Source organism: Pinus tabuliformis, chromosome 2_2, assembly GCF_031772625.1.
Source record: "Pinus tabuliformis cultivar Carrire ecotype Pingquan chromosome 2_2, CPIR1, whole genome shotgun sequence".
In the NCBI taxonomy this organism is placed as follows: Eukaryota; Viridiplantae; Streptophyta; class Pinopsida; order Pinales; family Pinaceae; genus Pinus; species Pinus tabuliformis.
This window is the reverse complement of record NC_142300.1, coordinates 631,632,705-631,651,065: the sequence shown is the minus strand read 5'-3', so window position 1 is coordinate 631,651,065 and position 18,361 is coordinate 631,632,705. Positions and strand designations below refer to the sequence as shown.

Genomic DNA, 18,361 nt, shown 5'->3' with positions numbered 1-18,361 from the left:
AACTTGGGTGGGAACAAAAACAATTCTTCCTTGCAAATACTCTATCTATCCCAATTGACAAAATGTCATCAAACTTGTTGTTTATCCCAATTGACAAAATGTCATCAATCTTACTGTTTGTGTTACTTCTTGTTCATACATATTAGCCCATCCCAATGTCATCTTTCATTTTTTAATTTTATTTTAAAAAATTTATTGATGCACCCTACCCTCCAGCTCATAGGCAATGGTGAGATATCCTCATGGTTCACAAAGAGCGTCAACCACAGTTGGCTTATGAAGAGTGAACGTGTCACTAAAAAGTTTTAAACTTGGGTGGGAACAATAACAATTCTTCATATAAAACACTTGAACCATCCTAACTGACAAAATATCATCAATCTTATTTCCTGCTTGTTCATATTTAAGATGAAAATTGTATATTAAAACTGAATGGAGATAACACAACCATTTTTCCCCTTTTTCTCTTAGCTTTTCCTTTCTCAATTGTGAACCTGCACTTATCTCATTGAGCTTTTGTGGATCCTCTCTTTGGTCTATATTGAGTCCTCTTGCTCAAGAGACCTTGTTCCTCTCCTTTTGAGGACATTGTCTCCTTGCACTCCACCTCCTATGTGTGCCACATTCCTTCTGGCCCCTCTCTCGTTTAGTTGTCATTGTTATTGCCTAAAATTTTCCTATGCTGACTCCCTTGTCTGTTGTGGTACCCTTTTTTTCCTTTCCTTGATGTGTTGGATCCTGTAGTCCAATATTCATTACTTGGCCTTTTCCTTGTGAGCATTCCTTGTTACTCCCTGCCTTGCTTTTTTTTAGTGTTTTTCCCTTTTGTTAGGAAATCCCTTACGACAACTTGCTGCTCCCTTTTTACTTTTATTTTTTAATTCTTATGAGTCTTTTGGATGATAGCAACTTGGTAGCCTCCTCCTACTTGTAGTATTGCACCTTTTGCTCATGAAGGTTATTTTTTGGCTAGATTTACATCCTCTTGTCACTAGTGCTGGTTTGTAAGCATGTTCCATTTTATTTTGCTGTGTCACCTTTGTCGGGCCTCTTATTTTTGCTTTGCTTTGCATTTTACTCTTTTGTTTTCATCTTTGTTTTATATTAATGGTTCCTTTAGTGATGGAATAGCTTGGTTAGCATCCTCCTTTGGTCCTATTAGATTTTCTAAATGATTGTCAACAGACTTAGCACTAAAAGAATTCCTAAATTACTAGATCCTTGAAACCTGAAAGGCACACACAACTGCAATTATTGCTAAAGCCTAAAATATACAAGCATATACTGCAAAAATCTTAGAGAAGGAACTCATGGGTTTGTCTCAAACCTCTCTACTGTTCTTAAGCAGGAAGAAAAATATAATTGCAGAATGCTTGCTAAATCATTGTTAAAAGTAAAAGAACACAAGAACTCAGTAGATCGACTGTGAAGACTTGTTATTGCTTGCTCATTATTCTGCAATGAAATCTGCTACTGGAAAACAACTTGCTCATTATTCTGCAATGAAATCTGCTACAGGAAAACAACAACAAACTAAATTCAATGTTTTCCATTAAAAAACTGAAGAATAAACCTACATCCCTACCTTCTTTCTTACAGATTGAGAAGAAGAGTAGGTACAATGAATTTGGACACATGCACAACAATGCCTCAACTCTAGATGATCTGAGGCATGTAAGCATGCACCCTACCTACTAGACTGAATCTAACTAACTAAACTTATACTTGAGCTAATAATTAGAAAACTGCCAAATAAAAATAAAGTTAACACATGCAACTGCACACGCCATCTTTTACTGAACTGAGAAACAACCTGCGAACTAACACATGATGTTAATTTTCCTTGGGGCTATATTGTTCTTTGCTTTGATAATTGCATTACGTCATTTATACATTAAATTTACCCCACAGTTTTATAACATCATTACATCATGTGAAATTATGTAGAAAGAACAATATCAACAACAATGCAGTGGAACATAAAGTAACAACAGAAGAAAAGAAAGTACACATAGAGACACCAGGATTGGTTGCAGACCAGGGTAAAACCCCACAAGGGGGAAATCCCAGAATTCAATTCTTCTTCTTCTATTAGATTTCATCAATTGTTCAGCTGAGATACAAAGTACATCGGTGGAGAAATACATCTTTACAACAGACCAAGAGTGCTGCAATCACCATGTAAGGGCAATATCATCATTACAGACATAGCAATACTGTCATCATGAAGATAGGTCATTAGATCATTGTCAGGTTGTATTGTCATTAAGGTTTCACTTGAGGTTTCTGCATATGTCTCAGAAATGTTGTAAGATTATAACATATACATGAAGCCATTCAATGTCATAATACTGCCCATCGTTGAGGCCTTACCGATACATGAATACAATGTCATATGCTTTGCACATGCCATACCAAAACTGATACATGATGTCAGTGAACTGTAAAGGTAATAATGCCACTGACCTGCAAACTGAACTGCAAACCCTAACTGTTCCATGCATATATTATACTGCTGATTCATAACTCAAAGAGACTATGTAATAGATTAGTGCCCTTATCATTAAGACAATTGAGATCCAATACGTAAATGCCGTATACCATTTCTTCTGTGCCAAAAAAAACCATACGATCTATGCCATGCGTACATATGTTTTGTTTTGAGCCAAACCGAGAGCGATGAATGTCAAACCATGGATAGAGCCAAATTGTGATGTGACTATAACGTGGTGTCATGACAAAACTGCAGTGTGAATGCAATGCCAGAACCTGTAATATAAATGGGATGCCGGGACCTATAATATAAATGCGATGCCAAGACAAAAGTTTTAAGCGATGCCAAGATACATGTGTGGTGCCTGTCATACATAAGACTGTATGTGATGTGCCATATATATGTGCAGTGCCTGTATGAAAGACTGAGCTTTGTCCATATAAAAAGATTGTGTGTGACCCATATAAGAGATTGTGCGTTGCCCATTTCACAAAGTGATGACCATTCACCGTTGAATTATAGACGAACCATATTTCTGCATTATATATGCGATGCTGTGATCTATTGAACGAGCCATAGTATCTATAGAGCAAGTCACACAAGAAGCAAGCAATTGATTGCGATACGGGCCACTGGAAGGAGTTATGCAATCCACATAAAATGACTTCCATGTTGAAATATGTAAACTAAGTTCCGTCTTCATAATGACATATGTAATCATGATTTTATGTATTTGATGTGCAGAAAAATAATTTTATTATTGTCATTCTTGAGGCATAGGTTTCATGCGCAAGGAAAATTTATTTATAGGTCAAGTTCCCATTGAGTGCTTCTAGGGCTTGTGATTGAGTCTACAAGTCAATTGAGTCATTGTCATGTATGGAAGACCCTTTTGGGCATGTTACATCTTGGAAAGAAAATTTATGTAAAGTCAGAAGTGTCAAATAGACCCTCCAAGACCTTGTCATCATCACTTTTCATCATCAAAAGAACAAGTCGGTCTTCATGAGTGGACAAGTCGGCCTAAAGGTAGCAATTCGACCTAGAAAGAAGGCTATATCTAAGAAGACTCCAACCTCATTTGAATGTCATCTAGTCAGCTCTCAAGAAGTTCGATCTAAGAAGAGAAAAGGATGAAAATGGAAGTCTAATCCTAACAAAGAAGGAAAAGGAGAAAGCGAAGTTTTGGGATTGTTTTTGGGCTAATATCCTTCACACGTGCAAGAGAATTAGGGCACCCATTGCAGTAGCTAGAACGAATTGCAGACTTGCTACAAGAAGTCGAGTTAAGGTATATGTTGCAAGTCAAGTTCCATAGAAGGAAGAACCAACTCAAGTGAAGAAACAAAGAGGAAAAAATCACCATCTTCTCCACATGTGCAAGAGCTAGGGTTTCTGCAGAAGAAACTGCCAGCGGTCGAAGTTGCAGAAGAATTTGATGGGGTTTGAAGTTGCTAAAGAAATTGTTGGGGGTCGAAGTTGCGGAGGTTGCTGGGGTCGAAGTTGCTAGAGAAAAGGAAAGCTCATCAAGGAGGAAGGATTGACTTGGTCTTAGAGGGGACTTTGACAAGGGTCCTAGGTCTTGGAATTCGTCATTTGAAGTTCTATAAGAAGAGAAGAGTTCTTGTGGTTTTTCCTCTCAAGAGGAGAGGTTTTGCCCTAGCTAATAGCCTATATCTTGTGTCCTATTGTCTCATTGTTCTTCATTGTTTGGTAGTTGTTTGATGATAGAAACCACTAATAATAATCAAGTGAAAGAAGCTAATCAAGTTAAGTAAAAATGCATCACAAGCAGTTATCAAAGTAAGAGAAATCACCTAATCCATCTGCCTCTAGATTTCTCAACATTCCATCCATAGGAATCCGCAAGCCTCAGATAATCATACGTGCTGCAGTAACCAAATAATACGAACGATGAAAAACATCGTTGACCAAGTGCGATTTATTCAAAAGACTAAAATTGAGTTGTATGATGCTCACTTAGAGAAGGGATTCTTATTTATATACTTTGAGGCGTCTTTCTATTCCAATCAAGCTGACTTGAAATGAATTTTAAAATTTAAATTTTATTAAACACTTTTCCCTCCAAAGATTAAAGTTGACTGGATGAGTGATAATAATAAATCCCTTTTAATATATATATATATCCATTTTCTTTTACTTGCTCGATTAGGAGGGGGAGCTAGAGAATTTCTCCCTAGCTACCCAAAATTAACTCTCCCTCTCAGATATATCTATATATATATATATATATTTCCATTTTCTTTTACTTGCTCGATTAGGAGGGGGAGCTAGAGAATTTCTCCCTAGCTACCCAAAATTAACTCTCCCTCTCAGCTAGGGAGGAATTTCCAATATCCTTATCTTGGATGATGTGTCACAATATAATAAGGGTAGGTAGCTACATTCTCATAGAAGAATAATGCACAATCAGTGGTAGGGAAGATCAATTCTCAAACCCTACTAATCTCTAGGTCAAATCACATGACTTCCATCTCAACTATATTAACAAAATATCCATCTCATCACATCTTTTCCTTTGATCATCCGTTGAACAATCTCGATCTAAAGAAGAAGAAGAATCTGACATCATAGGGGAGCCCAACTAAACCCACAACAACATCGAAGAACTTAGCTCAATCCGGAACAACATCAAAGAACCCTGCTTAATTTGGAACCACATTGGGGATCCCAACTCAACCCAAAATATCTGCCAATGGGGAGCCAAATGCTACAACTCGGGAAACTTGTCATCGGGGAGCCAATGCTACCACTCGAAATCTAATGACAATAAGGAAAGTCCTATGGGACACTCTCACCTCATGTCTACGACAATGAGGAAGGTCTTATTGGACACTCTCACCCCAAGTCATGTCATATAGGGGAGCATCCGGCTACCACCCTATATCGAGCAATAAGCGGGATACCACTTACCAAGCAAGGATCATAACCATCTCATTTTCTCTGCTGCTCTTCCTATTTCAAATGTCTCGTCGTCATCTCTGCTCATCTTCCTCTGAACACTTTTGAATCCAAAGAAGAAGAATCACCACAGGGAAGCACTTTTGAAAAATTTGTAGTACTTGTTTGCCATATGCAGTTGTAACACATGCATACTATAACTACTTTGTCAACTTGCATATCTACTATAGTTTATTATTATTATTTTATATTAGTTTTTCTGCACTTCTTCTAGTACTACTTGTACTATTTCTCTTTTCCTTCACCACTTAGTATCCAAATGATCCTTAAGAAGGATGTGCTTATCACCACTTCATCAGGAAGTTAGAGGTACTAAAATACTCAACTATGCAGGAACGCTAAGCAATAATCAAAACGATAAACTTAAAACAAGGGCAATGCCATAAAGAAATATGTCTAGAAGGTTCTTATCTTTAACGAGGGATGAAGGAAGAGATCATCTCCCTATTTATTCTATCACCAAGAGTCTACAAAAGAAATGCAACCATTCACAGAATCACTGTTTCAAGTCCTTTCTTAATCATGAGGTGCCACATGTCATCAACAAACATCAACAGAGGAGATCTATCAACAACTAATTCAAACATACTATCTCTTGGAATGAATCTAGAATTATATTGAATCTGGCATAGGTGCTTTACTTATCAAGTTAGGGTTTCAAGACTTCAAGCCTTCAACATCTCCTAGCCATGCTTCAGGGTTTCTTCCAAACCCAATCTTATGCTATCCATCAAACCCTAACATGGATGCCTAGGGTTTCCTTCAAACCCTAGCATTCTTTTAGGTCTCCACCATCTTTACTTGCTTCCATTGCTTGATCTAGAAATCCATAGGGGTGATCTTAAATAATTTCTTCAGCCCAACTCTGATTCCATGTTAATTTTCCTTAGGGCTATATTGTTCTTTGCTTTTATAATTGCATTACATCATTTATACTTTAAATTCACCCCACAATATTGTAACATCATTACATCATGTGCAATTATGTAGAAAGAACAATATCAACAACAATGCAACGGAACATAAAGTAACAACAGAAGAAAGGAAAGCACACATAAAGACACTAGGATTGGTCAAAGCCCATAGCAAAACCCCACAAGGGGGAAAACCTGGAATTCAATTCTTCTTCTTCTATTAGATTTCATCAATTGTTCAGCTGAGATACAAAGTACATCCATGGAGAAATACATCTTTACGACAGACCATCTAGGGCCTACCCAAGTCAGTTCATGACTTTGTTTGTGAACTGACATTCGATAAATCAAGAGTGTTGCAATCATGTCGGGGCAATATCTTCATTACAAACATAACAATACTGTCATCAAGAAGATAGGTCATTAGATTACTGTAAGGTTTTATTGTCATTAGGGTTTCACTTGAGGTTTCTGCATATGTTTTAGAAACGTTGTAAGACTATAATATATACATGAAGCCATTATATGTCATAATACTGCCCATCATTGAGGTCATACCGATACATTAATACAATGTCATATGCTTTGCACACTATGCCATACGAAAACTGATACATGATGTTAGTGAACTGTAAAGGTAATAATGCCACTAACCTACTAATTGAACTACAAACCCTTACTGTTCCATGCATATATTATACTGCTGATTCATAACTCAGAGAGACTATGTAATAGATTAGTGCCATTATCATTAAGATAATTGAGATCCAATACGTAAATGCCATATACCATTTCTTATGTGCCAAAAGAGACCATATGATCTATGCCATGCGTACGTATGTGTTGAGCCAAACAGAGAGTGATGAATGTCAAACCATGGATATGTTGAAAAGTGTAACTAGGTTCAGTCTTCATAATGACATGTGTGATTTTATGTAATTGATGAAAAGAAGAAAAATAAAATTATTATTGTAATGCTTGTCTCACGGGTTTCATGCGAAAGGAATTTTATTTTTAGTGATGGCTCCTATTAAGAGCCTTTAGGATTTGTCCTCTAGTCATAAAAGTCAATTTGAGTCTATGTCATGTATGAATGACCCTTCTTGGGCATATTACATTTTGTATGAGTCATTAGATAAGTATAAATAGCCCTCCAAGACAAACACGAGTATCTTCCTTCAAGTCAGCTTCAAAAGGAATAATATTATCTCTCCAAATGACACGACCTAGCTGGATGAAAATTTGGCTTATTATGAGGATGTAACAACTATAAATAGGGCAGCCTGTCCACATTTCATAGTAAAAATTTCGGTGAAGCTCTGAAGTTCATAAGTGCCGTGAAGATCAACGAAAGGGTCAAGGAAGGCAACCTATAACCAACAAGTAAAAGAAGAAGAAGATCGAACCAATTTTAGATATGTTTTGGGCTCTATCTTGTCACATGTGCGAAGTAAAGAGGAAACTTCTGTTGCAGAAGTAATCGAGGGTATTGCTGAAGGATTAAAGGTTGGGAAGGTCACTTAAGAAGCTGAACTTATCAAGCCGAAGTATGTGAGGAAGTCTCCCCTCCAAGCGAAGTGATGGTAAGGTGTAGAAGTTAGTTATCATACTTATCACATGTTGCAATTAGGGTTGAAATGCAGTGCAGGTCTGAAGCAGAAGGAAGTCGAGATTGAAGGGTAGCCGAAAAGAAGGAAGAAGCAGAAGTTTGACTAGTATTGACTTGGGAACAAAGAGCAATGGAAGGGAACTTGTGTCTTGGTCTTGGAGAGGCAAATAGGTCAAGGGTCTTGGTCTTGGTATTCGTCAATTGGAATCTCTATAAGAAGAAGAATTTGTTTGGGTTTTCCTCTCAAAGAGTGAGAGGTTTTGGCCCTGGATGATAGCCTACATTCTGTGTCTCTTGTCTCTTTATGTTTATGCATTGGTAGCTGTTTGATGAAGAAGAACACTATAATAACATAAGTAAAAGAAGATCCTAATATAAGAAGTAAAAAGCATTCACAAGCAGTTATCTAAGAAGAGAAATCACCTAATACTTGATGCCCTAGATTTCTCAACAGGATAGAGCCAAACTGTGATGCAACTATAACGTGATGTCATGACAAATCTGTAGTGTGAATGTGTTAATTTTGAGTTAACATGTCCTTATTATGATACAACTACTTCAAAGATTCATATAGCCCATTTTTCATTAACAATTACATAAGATTCACTGTAACTCAAGAAAGAACATAGAAGACAAGCCAAGACAAGAGTACACAAGATATGGCTTACGCCAACGAAAAACCCCAAGATGGGGAAAACCCTTGATCAATTATTCTTATTATAGATCATCAAATGTTTAGAAGAGAGAGAGAGAGAGATAAAGTACAATGATTTAAAGTCAATACTGACTTGTCAATATGAAGATCTAGACATTACAACCCTTAAACAATGAGTGATCTACTCAAGACTGTAATCTCAACATGAATTGGATACAACTGAAAAGGTTAAGTCTGGTTAGGGCTGCATACTGTCATCCATCCAAAACACTGATTCTGGTTGGGGCTGCATACTGTCATCCATACAAAATACTGAGACTGGTTAGGCCGCATAAGGTTCATTTTCATCCATCCAAAACACTTCTTCATAACTGCAACTGAGCTTAAGATGCAAGGAGCTTCCATTAGGGTTGGTCTTTGATAATGTAAGGCATCTCAACCTCCTTTACTTGGGCTATATATACAATGGTCCTTTCTCAAATAATAGGATAGTGATGTGGCCTCATAAGGAGAGGGCTTCTCCTTCATATTATCCACAAACAAGCCTAGAAACTAACTCGGCTTTTCACTCTTCTCCTTAACATGAATCTGTAATAGTAAAATAGCCCATACAAACTTGTCAAGGCTTGCTGCTGTCCATCAGAGAGAGTCTTGCCCCTAGAGCAGAAATTAACCCAGAAACAGACCATCCTTCGACCTCCTTGAAGATGTCGGCTGCCTCAGACATAGATCCAAGCCCTTTGATGATCTCAAAATGAGGGAGAAGGCTCTTCTATATATACAATTCGGTGGAGATTGTTGAAAAATGTGCAACAAGAAATGTTAAATTTAGAATGTGCTAAAAATAGAGCTTCTAAAAATAGCATGTCTAAAAATAGCAGTTTGGCCAGTGAGGTCATTGGCCACATTGGGTGAGAGGTGAAACTGCTAAAATAGAAAGTTCTAAAAATAGCATTTCTAGGTCCCTTCCTATTTATAGCAGTCCCTAGTCTATCTATAAGAAGTAAAATTAATTTTGGTCTTAACAACAGTTGGAAATATTAATTAATTAATTCAGTTGAGTTAATTAGTTAAGGAAATTCGAATTTGAAGTCTTTGTGAGCATGCACATGAGTTGTCCCACTGATTAAGGAATTTATCCTTAGTTTCCTCCACTGATTGAGGGAATAAGTATGAGTTCTATAATGAGAGAATCAGTTGACTTAGTTCTAACTAGTCAAGTCTAGTTAGATTATTTTAACAAGTTAAAATAATAAAATATAGCTTGTTAATGCTTGCATGCATGTGACAACTATTATTTTAGATAACTGAGAATTCACTCATGGATAACTGTTGCATGTCAGTTCTGTCAGAGACGTAGTTGAGATCAGCTGTGGGACAGTGTACTGTCAGATGCTTGACTATTTCTAGTAAGTAGTTTTTGCATGGTTGAGGAACTAGTGTCCTCAAGGATTGTGTAGTTGGACCATTGGTTAACTTTGTATGTTTGGAATTAATTGCATATGCTTTTGTTATTATTTCCTAAGCAAACTGTGCAAGGAAATAGGGATTGGACCATAGGTAAAGCCTTTATATACAAGGCTTGGTTGGTTCATGAGACATATCTTCATATCTTCATAGTTCATTGAGAACTGAATAGCTTGAGAGCTAATTCTTTTTGTATTGTGAAGAGGATTTCCACTCATTGATAATACATGGATGGGGTTTTATGCTGGTGCTTTCCCCTGGTTATATCTTGTGTTATGTGTGATTATTTCTCTTGATCAGTTATGCATGTTTCTACTTGATGTTGCTCATGAATTCGATTATGCTTCCGCTTAATGTTTTGTAGAAGTAGAACAAGTATTATGCTTTAGGACATTGCATATATCGGTTTGTTCTACAAGTGAAATTTCTACATAGTATCAGAGCTAGCTGATTTGTAGAAAAATTCTACAAAATTCTACATGGTATCAGAGCATTGGTGATTAAGCAAGAACAATATACTAACAGGAGAAATTCGAAGTTTATTATTCGGGATATAGATCTCAAGTTCTTATCAATCTATTTCATCAATGGCGTTCTATGGTTTGAGGCTTGAGTATGCTCTTGATGGCAACTCAAACTATATAGCTTGGAAGGATTGCATGGAGGCAGTTTTGGAAGATAATGGCCTTAAGGATTTCATTAATCAAGAAATTATTAAGCCTACTGACAAGACTGAGCAGGTGAAATGGAGGAAGTGTGTGGCTAGAGCTAGGAGAATTCTCTTGGAGGAAGTGTGAGATCACATTGTCTCAAGCCTCCATGGGAAGGAGACTCCGCATCCAATGTGGAAAACATTGAAAGATTTATATCAGAATAGCAGTGATCAGAGGACGCTGGCACTGAAGGACAAACTTTGAAAGATCAAGTGTGAAAGGGATGAGGCGATCTCTATGTATCTGACCATGCTCATCACATGCAGGGATGAGCTTGCAAGTGTAGGGGTCGTGACATCAGATGAGGATATGGTGAGTCTAACACTCCTTGGCCTTCCTAAGAGCTGGCATAGCTACCAGGACTCGATGAATGGAAGGGAGAAACTGCCAGATTGGGAACGACTATGGTCGGATTTGATGTAGGAGGAGATCAGACGGAGCACCAGAGACAATTCTTAATCCATGCATGATGAGGAGAACTATGCCTTAGCGAGTAAGGTGAAGAAGGGAAGGAGAAGGTTTCTCTTTCTGAATCCAGTTCTTCCAATGATGGGAAGAAGGTTGACAAATCGAAAGTGCGATGCTTTCGTTGTCATGAGGTGGGCCATTATGCTGCAAATTGTCCACGGAGGAAATCCAAGAAGGGATCCGGGGAAGGATCTGAAGGTGAGGCACTTACTTCACAGTTTGAGTTGGATTTCACACTCTTCGCATGCATGGTTTCATCCATGGTGGGAAGTGGTTGGTTTCTTGAAAGTGGAGCTTCTTTCCACATGACCGGCGACAATAGTTTGTTTAGTACTTTGGAGGAGAAAGATCTCTAGATACTCATAGTGATGGGTAATGATGAGAAGTATAGTGTCTCAGGTGTAGGCACAGTTATTTAGAGGGAGCATGGATCTCGCCTTACCTTGACCGATGTCAAGTATGTACTAGGATTGAAGAGAAACTTGGTGTCGATCGCGATGCTGGAAGACAAAGGCTATGTTGTAGTCTTCAGTAAGGGAAAGGTTTTCCTTAGACACATCATCACTAGACAGGTGAAGCAGATTGGTTCACGGGTCAAGAACTTGTATGCTCTTGAGGTTCAAGATGCATGCAAAGCCTTGAGCAATAAGGCAACTGATGGAGACTTGGTGGTTGAGAGGGAGGGTATATTACCTCTCAACATGCAGAGCCAGAAGAAGTTTAAGATGATTGTGGAGGAGCCACGATTGGTACAACAGCTTCAGGAGGTTGTGGAGTAGCCACAACAGGGAAAGCTGAGTGGAGATCGAGTAGAGACATCTACTCATGTAGAGACCTCCAGTAGGGGGAAACTTCGAGCCAAGTGGGCTGAAGGATCACATGTAGCCATACCTCCAGGTAGGAGGTGGGGTGATGTGGAGTGATTGTCCCAAGGAGGTGGGGCAAGATCCTTGAGGTACCCAACCTCTTGGATGAGACCTCGCTACAGGAGCCTCGATGTTGAGTATCAGGAACTGACTGATTGGGTAGAGACAGATGTGGATGGAGTGGCAGAGAGAGCGACAGTGCAGGAAATCCCAAGACAACGCATAGTTAGCAGGCTGCAGCAATGCGAGAGGCACAAGTGTTTTGAACAGTGCTAGGTGGCACAGAGAGGTGTGCAATGGTGCGAGATGCATGGAGATGTTGCAGTAGCACAGATGTCAGAGAGGGAGCACTCTTCAGCAGTAGGTAGAGCTTCAACATTAGAGTATGTTCCGAGCCCAACAGAGTGGTCAGTTGGGCGTGTTTTTGTTCCAAGTGTTGTTGGAGCAAGTGGACCGGGTAGATGTGTTGCATGCAGAACATTCCAAAGTTACAGGATCGGGTTCGAGAGAAAGCCTTTCTTGTTGAGAGGGAGTGTTGAAAAATGTGCAACAAGAAATGTTAAATTTAGAATGTGTTAAAAATAGACTTTTTAAAAATAACATGTCTAAAAATAGCAGTTTGGCCAGTGAGGTCATTGGCCACATTGGGTGAGAGGTGAAATTGCTAAAATAGAAAGTTCTAAAAATAACATTTCTGGGTCTCTTCCTATTTATAACAGTCCCTAGTCTATCTATAAGAAGTGAAATTAATTTTGGTCTTAACAGCAGTTGGAAATATTAATTAATTAATTCAGTTGAGTTAATTAGTTAAGGAAATTTGAATTTGAAGTCTTTGTGAGCATGCACATGAGTTGTCTCGTTGATTGAGGAATTTATCCTTAATTTCCTCCACTGATTGAGGAAATAAGTATGAGTTCTATAATGAGAGAATCAGTTGACTTAGTTCTAACTAGTCAAGTCCAGTTAGATTATTTTAACAAGTTGTTAAAATAATAAAATATAGTTTGTTAATGCTTGCATGCATGTGACAACTATTATTTTAGATAACTGAGAATTCACTCATGGATAACTGTTGCATGTCAGTTCTATTAGAGACCCAGTTGAGATCAGATGTGGGACAGTGTACAATCAGATGCTTGACTATTTCTAGTAAGTAGTTTTTGCATGGTTGAGGAACTAGTGTCCTCAAGGATTGTGTAGTTGGACCATTGGTTAACTTTGTATGTTTGGAATTAACTGCATATGCTTTTGCTATTATTTCCTAAGCAAAATGCGTAAGGAAATAGGGATTGGACCATAGATAAAGCTTTTATATACAAGGCTTGGTTGGTTGTAAAGTTTTGTAGATGTTCTATGCTAAGAGCAATTTCACTTTTCTCACAGCAATCATACAAGTGGATAAGCAAAATGCAGATAGAACATATAAGCAGATCTTACAGAAGACAAATCAGAAACAAGAAAAATGTATGTGTTTGTTTCGGCGGTCAACAGGATGCTTCAACCAGCAAAGTCTCCTTTGGTCAGCCAGCCCAGCATGTGTCACAACAACCCTCCAACCAGTAGATGAGTCAACCCAAGTCAGTTCTACAAAAGTCAACGCTGTCCTGAAAAGTCAACGCAGGGGCAGCAAGCTAAAAGTCAACGCAGCAGCAAAACGGTCAACCCTTTGACCTCGATTTTTGTGCCAGGTAGTATGGCCTTCAAAAATCGAACCTCCCACAAGTTTTCAGCTTGTTTGGACCAAGCGTTGACCAAAGTCAACGCTGGTCAAACTTCTGCGAAACCCTAGCAGCAGAAACCCTAGCAGTAGAAAAATCCTCTTCGTCCTTCCCACGTGTGGCTGAAATTCGTCCTCCAGGTAGCTCGTACTTTTAGGATGAGAGAGGAAGATGTGAGTTGTGTTGTGATCAAATTCTCTCCAACTTTTCCTGTATATATATATCCATCAATGAGGGTGTGTGACACATCTGTTGGGCATGTGAGCCTACATTACAAAACTGGCTGACCTTTGCACATATAATTTATTAAGAATAATAAATTCAAAATATAAGTTCTGCTCATCGGATTAAGACTATTTTTATATGGATTTTACACCTCTCAGAAAGAGGAATCCAACAAAAATATTAGCCTCTTAATATGAGCATCAGAACATGGAGTTTGGACCTAGTTGTCCAAATTTAACACTCCCTCTCAACTAGGGAGAACTCCATCTATTAGTGCAATTAACATCGTGAGTCATCCCGCCGAAACTTGCTTTGTTGGCTTCTTTATTTCAGAACAGAAGTGGGTCAGTCACAAAGACATCATTCCCCGACTGACATAATCAGTCCAGAGGTCCCAAACCTCACAAATCTTGATCTCAGATCAAGTGGTTGGACCATGCCATCCTAGATAGAGAGTACGGCAATCTCTGATGCGTCCATCAGTCTTTGCTAATAGTCTCTAGCTTTTCCACACCTCATTGGCCAAATGAGAGGTACTTCCCATGAGCCCTGAACTCAATGGGTAGGATGCATACGGGGCACAGATTAAATGAGTGGCGAACCAGCTCAATAATCACAAGGGTGGGGCAGAAGCATTATGAGTGCTTATAGCTCCGAGAAGCTATCCCCAAAGCCCCTCAGAGCTCCCAGAGCTCATTGTCCAACAGGACCCACATCATAGGGTCTTTCCACGACACCAAGACTCTCACGGAAGGTTAGGAACTTGACCTTCCCCAGGGGCTTAGTGAGAATATCCGCGACCTGCTCATCAGTTCCTATATGATCGAGCCTTACGGCGCCTCGCTGTACCATATCCCGGATAAAGTGGTACCTGATATCAATATGCTTGGATCGGTCGTGGAACACAGGATTCTCAGTCATACGAATCCCACTCTGATTATCACAGAGTATTACAGTGGTATCTAGCACATGTTGGAACAGCTCACTAAAGAGCTTCCTCAACCAAACTGCTTCACAACAGGCCATACTAGCAGCAATGTATTCGGCCTCCGCGGTGCTCAAAGCCACCGACTTCTGCTTCCTGCTCATCCATGAGATCGAAGCAGAACCAAGATTGAAACAACATCCAGATGTGCTCTTACGATCCACCACACTGCCAGCCCAATCAGCATCAGTATATCCCCGGAGTATCACACTCCCGGCAGTGTATCTCAGCCCATGGTTTATCGTGCCCCGAAGATATCTCAAAAGATTCTTGGCACCAACCCAGTGAAAATGATGAGGCTCAACCATCTGTTGACTCAAAGTATTCACTGCAAAACATATGTCCGGACGGGTGTTCACTAAGAACATCAAAGCTCCTATGAGTTGACGATACTCAGTAGGATTGGCCAAGATAGGCCCTGCAGCGCTGCCACTCAACTTCTTAAAGTTGAGTTCCATTGGTGTCGTCACGGACTTACAGTCCACCATCCCAAATCTTTCCAAAAGCTTCACAATATACTTTCCTTGAGAAGGGAAAATCTCTCCAGGTCTCTGCCAGACCTCCAGGCCTAGGAAATAGTGCATCAGTCCTAGGTCTTTCATCTCGAACTCAGCAGCAAGCTCCCTCTTACATTGATGAATGAGAGGGTCATCACCTGTTAGGAAGAGGTCGTCCACATACAGCACTAGAATGAGAGGCTTTCCTTCCTCAACCTTAAAGTAAAGGTTTGGATCAGCATTGCTTCGAGTGAAGCCCAGCTTCATCAAGTAACTATCCATCCTCTCATACCAAGCTCTGGGTGCTTGCTTTAACCCATAGAGGGCTTTCTTCAACCTGCAGACATAAGTGTCTCGATCTTGAACTTCAAATCCCAGAGGTTGTTCTACATACACCTCTTCCTTTATTGCACCATGCAGAAAAGCGGTCTTGACATCCATCTGATGAAGACTCCATCCTTGCGTAGCAGCAAGGGCTATGATGGATCGGATGGTGGTATATCGAGCCACAGGTGCAAATATATCGTCATAGTCAATTCCTTCCTTTTGAGAGAAGCCACGGGCAACAAATCTTGCCTTAAACTTTTCAGCACTCCCATCAGATCCATGTTTAATCTTGTAGAGCCATTTAGCGGTGACAACAGATTTGTCCTTCGGTCTCGGGACCACATCCCAGACATCATTCTTCATAATAGCCTCATATTCTTCATGCATAGCATCCTTCCAGACTTGATGCTTGATGGCTTCTTCAAAAGATCCAGGTTCAGATTGTATAATAGTACTCATGGCAGCTAGATATCCTTGGTATCTACACGGCTTCTTGCTTTCTCGGAATGTTCCCCTTGGGGCAGCATGACCCTCAGCATCTTCGAGGGTGTCCCTGAGCCATGATGGCCTCTTTCCTAGAGAAGGGGAAGGATCAATAGGGTCCATTGGCCCTTCAACATCAGGCATAGTCTCATCCTGGGGTTCTTCCAGATTTCCAGGTCTTTCTTCATGGTTTTCTTCAGATCTAGGAAGATCTACTACTTTCTTCAGGGAAGCATCTTCGTCAAAAGTGACATCATGGCTTATCTCTACTTCCCTTTGACCAGGGACATAGACTCTATATGCCTTAGAAGTCTCACTGTAGCCCACAAACATTCCTTTCTTCTCAGTAGCATCCAACTTACTTCTCTTTTCTTTCGGCACATGAAAATAGACAGGACATCCAAAAATTCTAAAATGTGAGACATCAGGTTTCTTACCAGAGAAAACCTCTTCGGGAGTTTTGGAGTCCAAAGCGGAATGAGGGCATCGGTTTTGAATGTACACAGCAGTATTTGCAGCTTCTCCCCACAGAAACTTTGGAAGACCCTGGTCACATAGCATGGCACGGGCAGCTTCCACAATAGTCCTATTCTTGCGTTCAACAACACCATTCTGCTCAGGAGTATATGCAGTGGTAGTCTCCCTCTTAATGCCAGCTTCTCTGCAAAAGTCTTTGAACTCATTTGACTCATATTCAGTGCCATTGTCAGTCCTCAAAATCTTGATCTTCTTTCCGGTCATATTTTCCACCAAGGCTTTGAAGGTACGGAACCACATGAAAGCCTCATCCTTCTTCTTCAAGAAGTATATCCAAGTTTTGCGAGAGAAGTCATCAGTAAATGTCATATAGTAAGAACATCCCCCCAGGGATGTTACAGGCAACATACCGGAAAGATCAGAATGGACCAGTTGCAATATCTCAGATGTCTTTGTGACACTTGAGGGGAAAGGTCCCCTTGTATGTTTTCCTTTAGCACAGCCCTTACATACACCTTTATGATTATTTCCAAAATCAGGCATCCCTGTCACCACCTTCCTTGCTTCGGGAAGAGCCTTGTAATGAAGGTGTCCAAATCTTCGGTGCCATAGTTCGGTTTGACGGATAGTATCACAAGTCATAGCTCCCAACGGACTCCCTCCAACCTGGTAGAGTGTACCAACTCTAAAACCAATTGAGATAGCTTCCTTGAAGCTCTTCTTCCACATGAGTACCTTTCCATCAGAGAAAGTTACATTGAATCCTTTGTCTTCCATGGCAGATACAGACACAAGGTTCTTCTTCAATTTGGGTACATAGAGTACATCTTGTAGATGGAGGACTTGTCCTTGAGACAAGTGGAGGGTCACAGTCCCGGTCCCTTTCACAGGATAAGTGGCATTATCCCCAAGGATAATTTCTAGATTAGTATCCCTTTCAACCATGTCAGAAAGTGCTTCCTTGAATCCGGTGATGTGTCTTGAGGCACCACTATCGATTAGCCAGACATCCATAGTGTCGGGCGGAGATGCAGCTGAGAGAGCAGATATTAGAATATACTCATTTCTTTTATCAACAACATTAGACTCCTCATACCTGGTATTTCTGGTCCTTTTAGAAGGTGGATGGTTTCCTTCAAAGTGAGCCTTCCTCTTTCCTTTGGATTTGTCATTTCTTTGATTCCCATTCCTTCGGTTGTTGTTGTTGTCGTCACTATCGGGAGAATTCTTCTGGAAGGGGCATTCTCTAGCATAGTGTCCAGTCCTATGGCAGGTAAAACATTTACCCTCCTTCTTTTGAGTCTTAGTCCTTCCTTTGTCCTTGGAACCACCAGAGTTCTTCTTTCGGGAATGAGCAACATAGGCAGCATTTCTTTCATTATCAAATTCCTTCATCCTTGTTTCTTCTTGCATACATCTAGACAGAAGCTCATCAAAGTTAGGGATGGTATTATTGTTGAGAATGGTAGTTGTGAATACTT

General features: G+C 39.8%; 1 long non-coding RNA gene across 3 annotated transcripts in view; it reads left to right on the top strand.

The window, feature by feature from the left end:
* The window catches only part of LOC149194213 (uncharacterized), a 61,087-nt gene that overhangs the window by 11,510 nt on the left and 31,216 nt on the right, over positions 1-18,361 (top strand). Inside the window, exon 3 of one of the 3 annotated variants that reach the window (XR_016255043.1) lies at positions 1,948-3,118. The exons of the other annotated variants lie outside the window; for them this stretch is intronic. This is a non-coding gene — a long non-coding RNA (uncharacterized LOC149194213). Of the gene's footprint in view, positions 1-1,947; positions 3,119-18,361 lie in introns of those variants that run through there. 3 annotated transcript variants of the gene reach the window in all.